The sequence below is a fragment of the Balaenoptera physalus genome (assembly GCF_965194825.1).
Source record: "Balaenoptera physalus genome assembly, chromosome: 3".
Taxonomy (NCBI): Eukaryota; Metazoa; Chordata; class Mammalia; order Artiodactyla; family Balaenopteridae; genus Balaenoptera; species Balaenoptera physalus.
Genome location: NC_138890.1, coordinates 161,236,347 through 161,249,228, shown reverse-complemented (window position 1 = coordinate 161,249,228; position 12,882 = coordinate 161,236,347).

Genomic DNA, 12,882 nt, shown 5'->3' with positions numbered 1-12,882 from the left:
GTTATTGGAGGAAGTCTCAACCGAGCAGGCAAAGTTCTGATGACAAATCTCAGATAGCTCCTAACGGATTCTATTCATTTTCCCAGATCAACTCATGCTTTGAAATTACTTTTTAAAAATGTCCTAATCTCCTGTAATCACCCCTGCCAAACACACAAGATCAACAGATTATTTTGTCACCTAAATTACAGATATTATAACAACATTAGAAAGAAGCCAACTCCTTGTAAAAATAAATAAATAAAGCCCTCAAGTAAATAGACTTGGGAGACCAGAAGGGGGAGCTCTCATGCCCTGTGAAAGAAGAAAGACTCCTCTTCTTTCCTGGCAAGGACTCAGCCAATGAAAAGTCAAGGACCCTTTGTTTACTGTAGACTTCCCATCATCCTCTCCCTCTATAACAGTGTTCTCTTTCCCTTGCTGTGCGGGGACTTGCACATGACTCACCCTGGTTGGAGACACAGAATTGCAATTTTCTCTAGATCCTGAATAAACCCATCTTTGGATGAGAAATATCTAGTAGTCTTTTTTGTTTCAGGTCAACACCCTCCCATCTTCAATTCACAAAATCTACTTACACAAAAGCATTCCTACAGCTTCAATATCCTCTGCTCCTTTGTTTTTCTTCCATTAAAACAATGGTTGGCAAACTGGAGCCCATGGCCTGCTGCCTATTTTGAAAAATAATCTTATTGGAGCACAGCAATGCCTATTCTTTTACCTATTGTTGCCATCCTAAAATGGCAAAGTTGAGTAGTTTTAGCAGTATCTGTTCCTCAAAGTCTAAAATATTTACACTCTACAGAAAAATTTTGTCAAATATCCATTAAAGCAACCAATGATTTTCATTGGATTCTGAACTTTTAAAGTTTGCTTTAGACTTAATCTTCTTCAGTCTTCTCAAGAATTTTTGATTTTATAATATTCAGACTTTTTCTCCAGACTGGATCCTTCCTTTTGCCTTTTAACTATCCTCAAATATGTCTTATTAAAAGGGCAAAAAACAGGGACTTCCCTGGCGGTCCAGTGGTTAAGGCTTTGCCTTCCAAAGCAGGGGGTGTGGGTTCGATCCCTGGTCGGCGAGCTAAGATCCCACATGACTCGCAGCTGAAAAACCAAAACATAAAAAAAAAGCAGTGTTGTAACAAATTCAATAAAGACTTTGAAAATAGTCTACATCAAAAAAATCTTAAACAAGGTGGTGGGGGGACAAAAACAATCACCAATCAACTAGTCCCTGGCTTTCATAATTACCTCCTCTCTTTTCAAGCCAACACTGTTCAAACTGTCTTTCCTCCTGCAGCCATGTTATCACTTCCCATTAACTCCTCTGTTCAGTGTAACCTGGGACTAATTTCCACCTTCCTCACTGAGCACCTGCAAACTGAACCTGAAGGGGTAATTGGGAAGAGGGGCTTCCATTAACACTTTGCTTTTTTGCATATTTGGGAAAATCATTTGAATAAGTTTAGGACAAAGTTCTGAGAAGAAAATAGATGGCAAGGCAAGGAAAGGAACCAAGGAGAGGGTGAGAAATTAGGTCACTACTCCAGTCTACAGTCAGTAGAAATGATATATTTTTATATATATTATATATATTTTTATACTATACATGATGTTTATGTCTTATATATTAACATATAAAGAATATATGTATGTATAGTATATAAGTTATATATATAAATGCCTGGTAAGGATATTGTTCAAACATTTTAAATAATAGGATTGGTTGATAGACAAATTACTTCTAACAGCCATCATCTTCCTCAACTTGTCAACAAAGTTTTGAAGTCTGTGTGTGTGTGTGTGTGTGTGTGTGTGTGTGTGTGTGTGTGTGTGGAGAGAAAGAGAGAAGAAGCTTCAGTTCAGGATCAATGTAGTATGAGATGAGTATATCACCCTTGAAATCGCTGCCAATCCATAATGGGTCGATTGCTGGAAAATAATCACCCCTATTTTTCAGTGATCTATAAGTTGGCTGATGGTTTGGCTAATCTGGACTGAGTCTGTCCCAGTTAGTCTTGTTATTGTTTTTGGGTGGCAGGCTTGGTGGGAGCTGGCTGTTTGTGCTTCTTCTTAGCTGATGACTCAACTCTCCTCCTTGTGTCCCTAATATCCCTCAGCTGGCTGCACTTGGCTTGCTCTCACAGTGAAGGCAGAGGGGTAAAGTAGAGAAGGAAAGTGTGCAAAGACTCTTGAGACCTAGACTCAGAAGTGTCATAGTAACTTCTGCCACATAATCTTGGTCAAAGCAAGTGAATTCTGTTAACTAGATCCCCCTCTTCATGAAAGAAACTGCAAAGCTATATTTTAAAGAATGTGGAAATAATAAGATGAGTTTCAATCGACTAACACAACCTGGATTGGGAATTGTATCTACTGTTATTATTACCTTAACTTATACAAAAAATGGTGTCTTGTATTGGGCTTCCTATTGATGGTTCAAGAAAGCTCAGCTCTGCTCATGGCCAGGAAGTTGATAGCCTCAAATTATCTATGGTGGAAGTATTTAATCAAATGCTACAAATCAAGGCTTTGTTTGTTTTATTTACTTATTTATTTACTTTTTATATTGGGTTGTTAAATACTTATCAACATACTGCTGGGTTCATCCATCACCAAAAACCTACCATATATGGCATGGTACTTAGGAAATGTGAGACAAAAAAAAAAAAAAAAAAAATGAAATTGGAGTTTGAAAAGTTAAAGATTGATGTAGTTAGGAAGTTGAAAAACTGGTAAACTGAAGCTTCTGAAACCTCTAGATACTGGTCAAGAGATTTCAAACCTGAAAATAATAGTGTGCACTGACTGCTATTGGTTATTACAAGATAGAGAGGAGCACAGAAAAGAGTTGGCTAGTTTTTGAACAATAATTGAAGAAAATAGTTTCCAGAGATGGAAGGTCTTAGGAGACTGGAATCACTACCTGTCTTGATCTATTAAACACGATGAGATAAAATTGAAAAATTCTTTTAGGGACAAAGATCGAGTAAAACTTCTCAATTGAAATAGGTGACTTAGCTTTGCAGCCCCCAGTTGTCCTAAGAGTAAAGTCCAATCTCTTTGTCATTAAATACTCTTCGTGTTATGCTTCCTTCTTTACTTCTGGTGTTATTTTTTCCCTTTACCTTAACTTCAGTTCTTCCAAGCTGGTTTAAGTGGTCATTTATCACTTCTGAGACTTTGGACTCATAATCTTTCTCTTTGGAATATCACCTTTTCAATCCCTAAACTGCTAAAGCATAGTTATTCTGAGAACTGCACAGTTTTTCTCCAAAATTATTTTCTGACCTTCCATGCATGGTTTAGGTAAGCTTGTAACATTAGTCTATATTGAATAGTTGTCTTGAATGTTTTTCCCACTAATTTCAGAGTTCCATAAAGGCTGGGCTTGTACCAAATTTATTGTTAACTATAGTGCAGCATATGCACTAGATATTCAGTAAATAGCTGCTGAATTAAATAATTAAAGACAATGTATATGAAAGTGTTTTCAAATATGTTATTATTTTCCCCTCATTTTAGAATAAGAAAAAAATCCAATATTGATTGTATTATGCCATCATTTTATAATATGAAAGGAAAAAAAGAAACACCAACAATTATCATTGTTATAAGCAATTGACTGCAAACAGATTCAGATTTCAGAAATGTTAAAACATGAAGAAAATGGTTGTTTTAGAATCAAACTATTGTTATTTATGTCATGAGGATTTCCCCTCTCCCCTCCAAAAAAGGAAAAAAAAAAGAAAAGGAGTGAGCTTTATTCAACAAATGTAGAATCTAATTTTGTATGTTCCCCTTTCAAATAAAAGAAAAGCAGTTATGTTATTAGAAAGTATAAGTACATATAGCAACATTGATATGGAATATTTCAAATCAGAAGTATATCAAAGGTAGTGATATGCTATCTTTATAATCATTTATACATATGCAAATACATGAAGTGTATATTACATACAGTCAACTAATCTTAAGTAAATGTTCACATTTCAATGACATTTTAATGATGAACAGTTTGAATGTGTTGAATTTTGAATTCTCATATAATACACTACTTAAATTGCAATAGATAACAATTAGCAGCAGGTTTTTAAATGTGCATTATCAGGTAGTAATATTTTTTTCTCCTAAATGTATGAATTTGTTCTACTGCTTTATCATAATTGAGGTGAGGTGAGGAGAAAAGTTTTGCAGAAATACAAGTTCCCTGTGAGTAGCAGTAATTGAGTTGCCACTGTGAATCTTCCGCAGCAGACAACAAATCCATTGGAAATCTGTTTCCATAAAGTTAAGCAATGTTTGCTGTGATTTTCATATAAAATCCTTGCAATGCCCAGCTGCTACGTTTTTATTTAATTGTATAATTTGTTTCATAATGAGTTTGTGCACATTTTCCACCAAATGTCAATTCTAAAAGCAGTGCTCTGAGGTATCAACCATAGTGCAAATCCCATTAGTTTTCAGGCTTTTATTTGCCACACAAAGTTCAAGTTGAAGGAAAAAGAAGTGTGGCTACATGATGGGATGGCAGTATTCATAAAGTATCTATATTTTATATCACATTCCAAATGATTCTGCAGAGATTTTTACCATTTGTCATTCTATGGAAATTAAAGAAAATTTCAACATAGAATACTGGTGTTATTTTGTCCATTCTGCCAAGAAATATACTACAGCCACAAAAGAGGTAAAAATTGTTAATTTGTGAATAGTTTTATACAAAGGAATCTGAGAATACAAAGATTTTTTGAGCATTTTAAAATTAATGTTGAGCATTTTTTGATCTTTAAAGTTAGTTTTTTTCTTTTAGTAATAGAATATGCATATCTTTTTTCTGGAATCTATTTCAAATAATTCTAATACACACATAGAAACACAAAACACACCTACCCAAACAAATACACAGACTCACATAGACACACCAACACACACAGATACACACGCTGATTTAAATACATGTTACACAAACAAAATGAAATGATGCTCTAAATAATGTAAAATGTGAATTTGACTTCCAAAGATAATTGTGAATGTACAAATAGTCTAAGAGACACTAATTGTTTGCAAAAAAAAAAATCCTTCAGGAAAATTCTTACATTAATTTAATATTTAAAAATTCATGTCTTTACATTTTTCAGATTTGATGATAATTTCTGGTCCAAATTGCCTCTTTTGAATTCCTTGTTTTTTTACATATCTAAGATTATGAGCTATGAGCAATCACTACATATGTTTATCTCTAAGTGTAAATGTAGCACTTTGTTAAATTTAGTATAGGTGTAAGTACAGGATAGGGTCTTTGAAGTGCAGAAGGTGTTAAAACAGTAAGGCGACAGGTCATACTGGTCAGATTCCAAAATTTGTGCAGTTGCGATTACATAATACATGGGACTGTGCTTTTAAGTAAAATCACTATGTATGCAAAATAGCTTTTCAGCCCGGAGTGGAGAGGTTTAATCTGGAACAGTGTACTATGTCAGGTTCCATTTGATGCCGTGTCCACCAAACTGCCTGAAGTGATAGGTTGCCTATTTTAATTGGAATGAAGCAATACATTATCAAGTATAGAAGAATTCTTTATTAGATGTTAATTCAGGGTTTTAAGACATCTGATTAAATCATGTTTAGCAAAGAGTGGAACTATGTAGAGCAGATAACAAATTCCCTATAGCAGGGGACACTGATTATAAAGGAAATTTGTACAGACTTAGTTAAAATAAACTATAAATGAAAATTAAAAATTTAAAACAGAAAAGAGACAGCACTGGAGGTGATCAATTTTGCTTACAGAGTAGTTTTTGTTCAGGTTTATTTTTTCAAATAGACTAATAAGGCAGGATTATAATAAACTGCAAAACTCATAGTCTTTATGTTTATGTAGACATTTTTAGATAAAAGTTTGAACAATCAAGCAAAGCATAAACAAATATAGATGATTGGGAAAAACACTTCAATTTTAGTACGTAAAGCAGTCAACCATAAATATATTCTTTTCATCAGAACACATTTTCAATTTTTAGTATGATTATCTGGAATAATTTTTATTGTATCACATATGAATTAAAAAATAATCATCTGAAACCTGTGAAGAAGTATATTAATTTAAAATAGACTAAACTCAACTCACAATCTAGCTGTATGTTAGTGAAGAAATCTATATGGAATGTATATATAATCATAAAAGTTTAAGTTTGACACTTTTAAAATGTATGCAAATGAAGACATTTATTGGAAGCAGAATGATTGATACTGTAAAATGACACCTGATCTAGACGACCTAAATGTGGCCGAAATAAAGGACATTTGATTGGTGCCATCAGAACAGCGGTTTCTTCATTGGGATAGTACTCCAGAATTACTTCCCCTGGGGAAGCTACATTTTGCCGAGAACAGAAGGAATCAGAGAAAAGAAAATTCGTTTTCTTCTTTTCTTTAATACCATCCCACAAGATGCCAACTAAAAAGGAAATTTGAGTTTTTGGCATCTTGAATTTTTTTTCCTTTTTCTCTCTTAGAGGACAACTTATTAACCTTTAGTATTCAAGGAACATGGGTAATTATAATAGTTGCTAACTTAGCAATGCTATAGGTGAAAATGCTTCCCTGTAAAATGAGACCAGAAAGACAATGTCTATATTTCTTCTTTGGGAATATGCACTCACTGAATAACAGTACAGAAGTCCTCTGAAAAGAATCCTATTTCCAGTCATCTAAGATTGTCTTTAGAAATATTAATAATGTAGAGAATGAACAAAATACAGTACAGTATGGAAAACAGGTTTAGTTTTTGCCAAACACTATTTTCCAATATGTAAGGTGTTTTATTCTTTCCCCAAACCTTGAATATATCTAGGATAGGCTCTACATTGGTTTGGTTATTTTTACATTTTAGCTATAAGGATGATCTAATTTTGTCCATGTCAATCTGTCTAGAAATGCTATGCCACATCCGGTTAAAAGTAGTTTCCATTCCACCAGACTCAGGGACTAGCAGAGGGGTTGTGTAAATAGTAAACAAATTTAATACTGTAAATCATTATATATGTATAATGGTGCCATATGCATATATAAAGCCTCCATTTTGCCTTACTTAATTGGTCCAAAATTGTTTACACAAACTCAATAAACTTTCAAAGAAAACATTGCAAGCAAATATCGTTTATCAACAAAATGATATTTGGCCAAGATGAGATTTAGCATTAACATACGGCAGACTAGCATCTCTCTCATATGTTGCCATAGAAAGAACAATGTTGTACATAGCTAAATTTCTGAGCTTTAGCTATATTATTTAGAAGATGGGACAGTTGGACTTTCTTTGTAATCTTGAAAGTTCCTTAAAAACGTTTACTTTTTAAATGATATATAGTTTGTTTCCATTATAATTTATTTTATTTTTTTAGTGTTTTTTTTAAATTTTATTAAAGTATAGTTCATTTACAATGTTGTATTAGTTTCAGGTGTACAGCAAAGTGATTCAGTTATACATATACATATATTCATGCTTTTTTAGATTCTTTTCTCATATAGGTTATCACAGAATATTGAGTAGAGTTCCCTGTGCTATACAGTAGGTCCTTGTTGGTTATCTATCTTATAAATAGTCGTGTGTATATGTTCACCCCAAGCTCCTGATTTATCCCTCCTCCCCAAGTTTCTGCTTTGATAAGCATAAGTTTGTTTTCAATATCTGTTAAGTCTGTTTCTGTTTTGTAAATGAGTTCATTTGTACCCTTTTTTTTAGATTCCGCATATAAGTGATATCATATGATATTTGTCTTTCTCTGTCTGACTTACTTCACTCAGTAAGACCATCTCTAGGTCCATCCGTGTTGCTGCAAATGGCATTATTTTGTTCTTATTTATGGCTGAGTAATATTCCATTGTATGTATGTACCACATCTTCTTTATCCATTCCTCTGTTGATGGACATTTAGTTTGCTTCCATGTTGTGGCTATTGTAAATAGTGCTGCAATTAATATTGGGGTGCATGTGTCTTATTGAATTATGGCTTTCTCAGGGTATATGCCCACGAGTGGAATTGCTGGATCATATATGGTAGTTCTATTTTTAGTTTTTTAAGGAACCTCCATGTTGTTTTCCATAGTGGTTTACCAATTTACATTCCCACCAACAGTGTAGGAGTGTTCCCTTTTCTCCACACCCTCTCCAGCATTTATTGTTTGTAGACTTTTTGATGATGGCCATTCTGATTGGTGTGAGGTGATGCTTCATTGTAGATTTGATTTTCATTTCTCTGATAATTAATAATGTTGAGCATCTTTTCATGTGCTTTTTGGCCATCTGTATGCCTTCTTTGAAGAAATGTCTATTTAGATCTTCTGCCATTTTTTTGATTGGATTGTTTGGTTTCTTTTGACACAGAGCTGAATGAGATGCTTTTTGTATTTTGGAGATTAATCCTTTGTCTGTTGTTTCATTTGCAAATATTTTCTCCCATTCTAAGGGTTGTCTTTTTGCCTTGTTTATGGTTTCCTTTGCTGTGCAAAAGCTTTTAAGTTGAATTAAGTTCCATTTGTTTATTTTGTTTTTATTTCCATTACTCTACAAGGTGCGTCAAAAAAGATCTTGCTGTGGTTTATGTCATAGAGTGTTCTGCCTATGTTTTCCTCTAAGAGTTTTTAGTGTCTGGTCTTATATTTAGGTCTTTAATCCATTTGGAGTTTATTTTTGTGTATGGTGTTAAGTGGTGTTCTAATTTCATTCTTTTATATATAGCTGTCCAATGTTCCCAGTACTGCTTATTGAAGAGACTGTCTTTTCACCATTGTATATTCTTGCCTCCTTTGTCTTAGGTTAATTGGCCCATAGCTGTGTGGGTTGAATTCTGGGCTTTCTATCCTGTTCCACTGATCTATATTCTATTTTTTGCTAGTACCATATTGTTTTGATGACTGTAGCTTTGTAATATAGTCTGAAGTTAGGGCGTCTGGTACCTCCCTCTCCATTTTTGTTTCTCAGAATTGTTTTGTGTGTTTCCATATAAATTTTAAATGTTTTTGTTCTAGTACTGTGAAATTTTAAAATTTTTCGTTACTGCCACTGGTAATTTGATAGGGATTGTATTGAGTCTGTAGATTGCCTTGGGTCATATAGTTATTTTGACAATAATTGATTCTTCCAATCCAAGAGCATGGTATATCTTTCCATCTGTTTGTGTCATCTTTGATTTCTTTCATCAAAGAAAATCCTAAGGATGCTACCAGAAAACTACTAGAGCTCATCAATGAATCTGGTAAAGTTGCAGGATACAAAATTAATACACAGAAATCTCTTGCATTCCTATACACGAACAATGAAAGAGCAGAAACAGAAATTAAGGAAACAATCCCATTTACCACGGCATCAAAACGAATAAAATACCTAGGACTAAACCTACCTAAGGAGACAAAATACCTGTACTCTGAAAACTACAATTTATTTTAAATAATTATGTTTCTACCACATATTAAGTTTACTTTTTATCTTAATATATTTCAAAACTTTCCCTGTATTTAACCCTAGCAGTTGAGAACACTGCTTACTATTAATTGTCTCTCATTACTGCTTTGCTGTTTTTCCCTGATTTTGAGTTAATGCAACTGATGAAATGACAAAAGAACCAAATGTTTTCAACACAAAGAAGTTCTTGAAATTTCTTCCAATAATCAGTATTCCCCAGGTTTCTGCTCTATTCGTAGTGACATTGATAGAACATCTCCCATGACCTGACTCTACCACCTGACTCCCAGAGAGAGAATATTAGCAACACAGGTTTATTTTCCTCCAAAGGTGTTCTTGACAATGAATAATGTCAACTTCATTGAAAATGATAATGCACGTACTTAAAACTAGGAAATAAAGTGACTGACAACGATTACCCTTTAATTAAACTTTAACATCTAGTGACAAATTTGATGGGAATCAATACAATAGAAAAAGCTTTCTTGATACAGTTACCCCACTTTGCTGTAATTATATTGTATTTATAACTTGCCTGTTTATATACTGTTAGGATTGTGTGGGATGGTTTTGCCTGAATTCCAATGAGGATTTTTTTTTAGTTTCCATTTTTAAGATCTTTGCATCAGCATCTGGCTCATAGTATACTGATTCTAAGAATAAGAGTTTCACCATATGAGAAACTATCTGAGTTGATATTAAGGAATGTGCCTATAGTTACGTCTGGTAATGCATAACCAATTTAAATGAAGTGTATTATCAGAACCAAGTCAGCACACTATAATTTAAAACAGAAAATGAACAATAAATGTCTATGATTAAGATGAAACTAGAGAATAAAAAAAAAGTCATTATTCTTGGTTGATAGTTTTGTGCCTTTCTACTTTTCATTTAATGAGATCTAAAATATGAACCTACATTTAAGAATATTTGAGATAAAATGGATTTGCATAACTAGACAGGACAAATAGGAAAACTACATGCATTCCTGATCGTTTTTTAATTCAAACAACATGAATATATTGTAATTAAAATATGCAGATTAATAGATTTTTGTATTGTAGCTACTGAAAGTAAAATAAAAGCCAAAATAAATCTAGTGGTTGCATATCCTAAATGAACCTGTACAATAGTCCTAATTAATAGTATGCAATAGACAAGTTTTAAGTCGAAATTTGAATGCTTTCTGTGCAGTAATACAGCTAACAGGAAGTATAAGTCCTTATTTGGTGGCTATGTTATCAGAAATTAAGTCCCATTCCTTCTCTTTATAGGATTAGAATAGCGGTGCACTTGGTCAGACAAATTCTATTCAAAATCTCTATTCCAGCCATTCAGTTTAATTTACATTAAAACAATGTTTAAGACAATCGAATTAGGAAGTCTGTGGTTCAGCTGTCTTTTGATTGTCTTCTCAATCAAGGAAATTAGAGTGACTTAATGTAAAGATAAAACTATCAAAACAAAATTAACCCTGGAATGTCAATTTATTGTCTTATGTACAAGGTCTCTATTAGGGTCTCCATTTAAGAGTTTCTTCTTTATTTAATTTGTTTTTAATTTACTCAAATAATGTTCTTCAAATACATTTTCTTTTAAATATTAGACATCTAAAACCACATAATATTTAGCTCTGTTAGTGTACTTTTTTACGATGCATTGGATTTGTACTATGATTTTCCAATAGATAGAAACTAAAAAATATCAACACCACATGTAATTTATTTTATATGCAATTATCATACTAGATAAAGCACAAAGAATGATTTACACACTTATAGTTTCAGAAATAACATTTCTAAAATTTATTTGCAAATTTTTTTTCCCCTCTTTTGGGTCATTATATATTTTTCTTCCTAATACAACTTTTTGGTTAGAGAGAAACACATATTTCACACCCATGCTTCTACAGTTGTATGATTTTTCCATTCTTCTGGACTGAGACTCCAGAAGACTTTCCAGATTTTCTATGCCCCCACCCCTACCAATCTTCTCCAAGATACAAGTTTGGCAGAAGAACTTCAGCATATAATTGCAGTACTTCCAATATTTTTTTTTGAATCATCTTTATATTCTAGTCCACTCAGAACATAAATGTTGCTTTTGTGCAGAACTAATCATAATTTGACAGATTTTAACAACTCATTTACCTGAGGATCTACAGACATATTCTTCCATTACTTTCATCAGTATAAACATAGTATTTTGTTTTCATTGACCTGTCTCTTCTTTATTATTTCTTATAGCTTTTAGGTTATTCTATTAGCTTCTGTCATTTAAAAATTTCCTGTCCTGCATGGTTTTGAGAGTTACCCACCTCCATATTCATTGCTATGATTTGTAAGTTTTAAGTCTTACTGATGTCTGTCAATTTTTATAGCTAAAAGTATTACAAACATATTTTTTAAATTTTGCTAGTGATATAAACAGATATTCTAATAGACTGTATTAACAAAATAATTATTTGACTGTTATATACTTACATGTAATTTCTTTTATTGTGTACTATTATATAATGTTATTTTGGGATTTCTTGACTCTGGTTGTTCAACATGTTCAGCTTTTTAGCTAATCCCCGATCATTTAATTTATATTTTGTAGTATTCTCTAATATATGAAAAATCCAATCTATGTTTACTTTTTAAAATAATATTTTCAAGTGTTAAAATATTTTAACTTATTTTTCTGTATAAACTTTAAAATGGTCAGTTGAATTCAATAATGTATTTGTTTTTCTTTTTTAGTTTCCTTCCTGCTTTTTTCTTTATTTCTTTCCTTCCTGCTTTCTTTCATTTTTAAAAACACTGATTGTCTGCCTATAATATCCCACGTGCTTATGTAGGCAACTGAGATACAATGATAAAAAGATATGAAGCCCCTGCCGGGACTCCCTTGGTGGTCCAGTGGCTAAGACTCCGGTGCTCCCAATACAGGGGCCTGGGTTCCGTCCTCGGTCGGGGAACTATATCCTGCATGCATGCTGCAACTAAACATCCCGAGTGCCGCAACGATGATCACACATGCCGCAACTAAGACCCAGAGCAGCCTAAATAAATAAATAAATAAATAAACAAAAAATAAATTAAAAAAAAAAAAAAACTGCCTTCTAGGAGCTTTATTTCTAATAGAAAAGGAAAGTCAGTTGGGGTAGATTATGGAGGGTCTTGAAAGCCTGAAACTTGACTGCATTCAAGACCGTGAAGGTCGCTGAATCACTTGTGGAGTACATCAAAACCAAGCTCATTGTATTTAAAGTCTTTGGGCATTATTAGCTCTACTCCACCTGCAAGGACCTGAGCTTAAGCGTACACCTCAGCCATCCTGATGATTCTTCCCTGCACCCATGTCACTCTCCATGCCAGTTCCAGCCACCAAGTTAAATACCCTGAACAAAACCAGCCTTAACCAGAGCA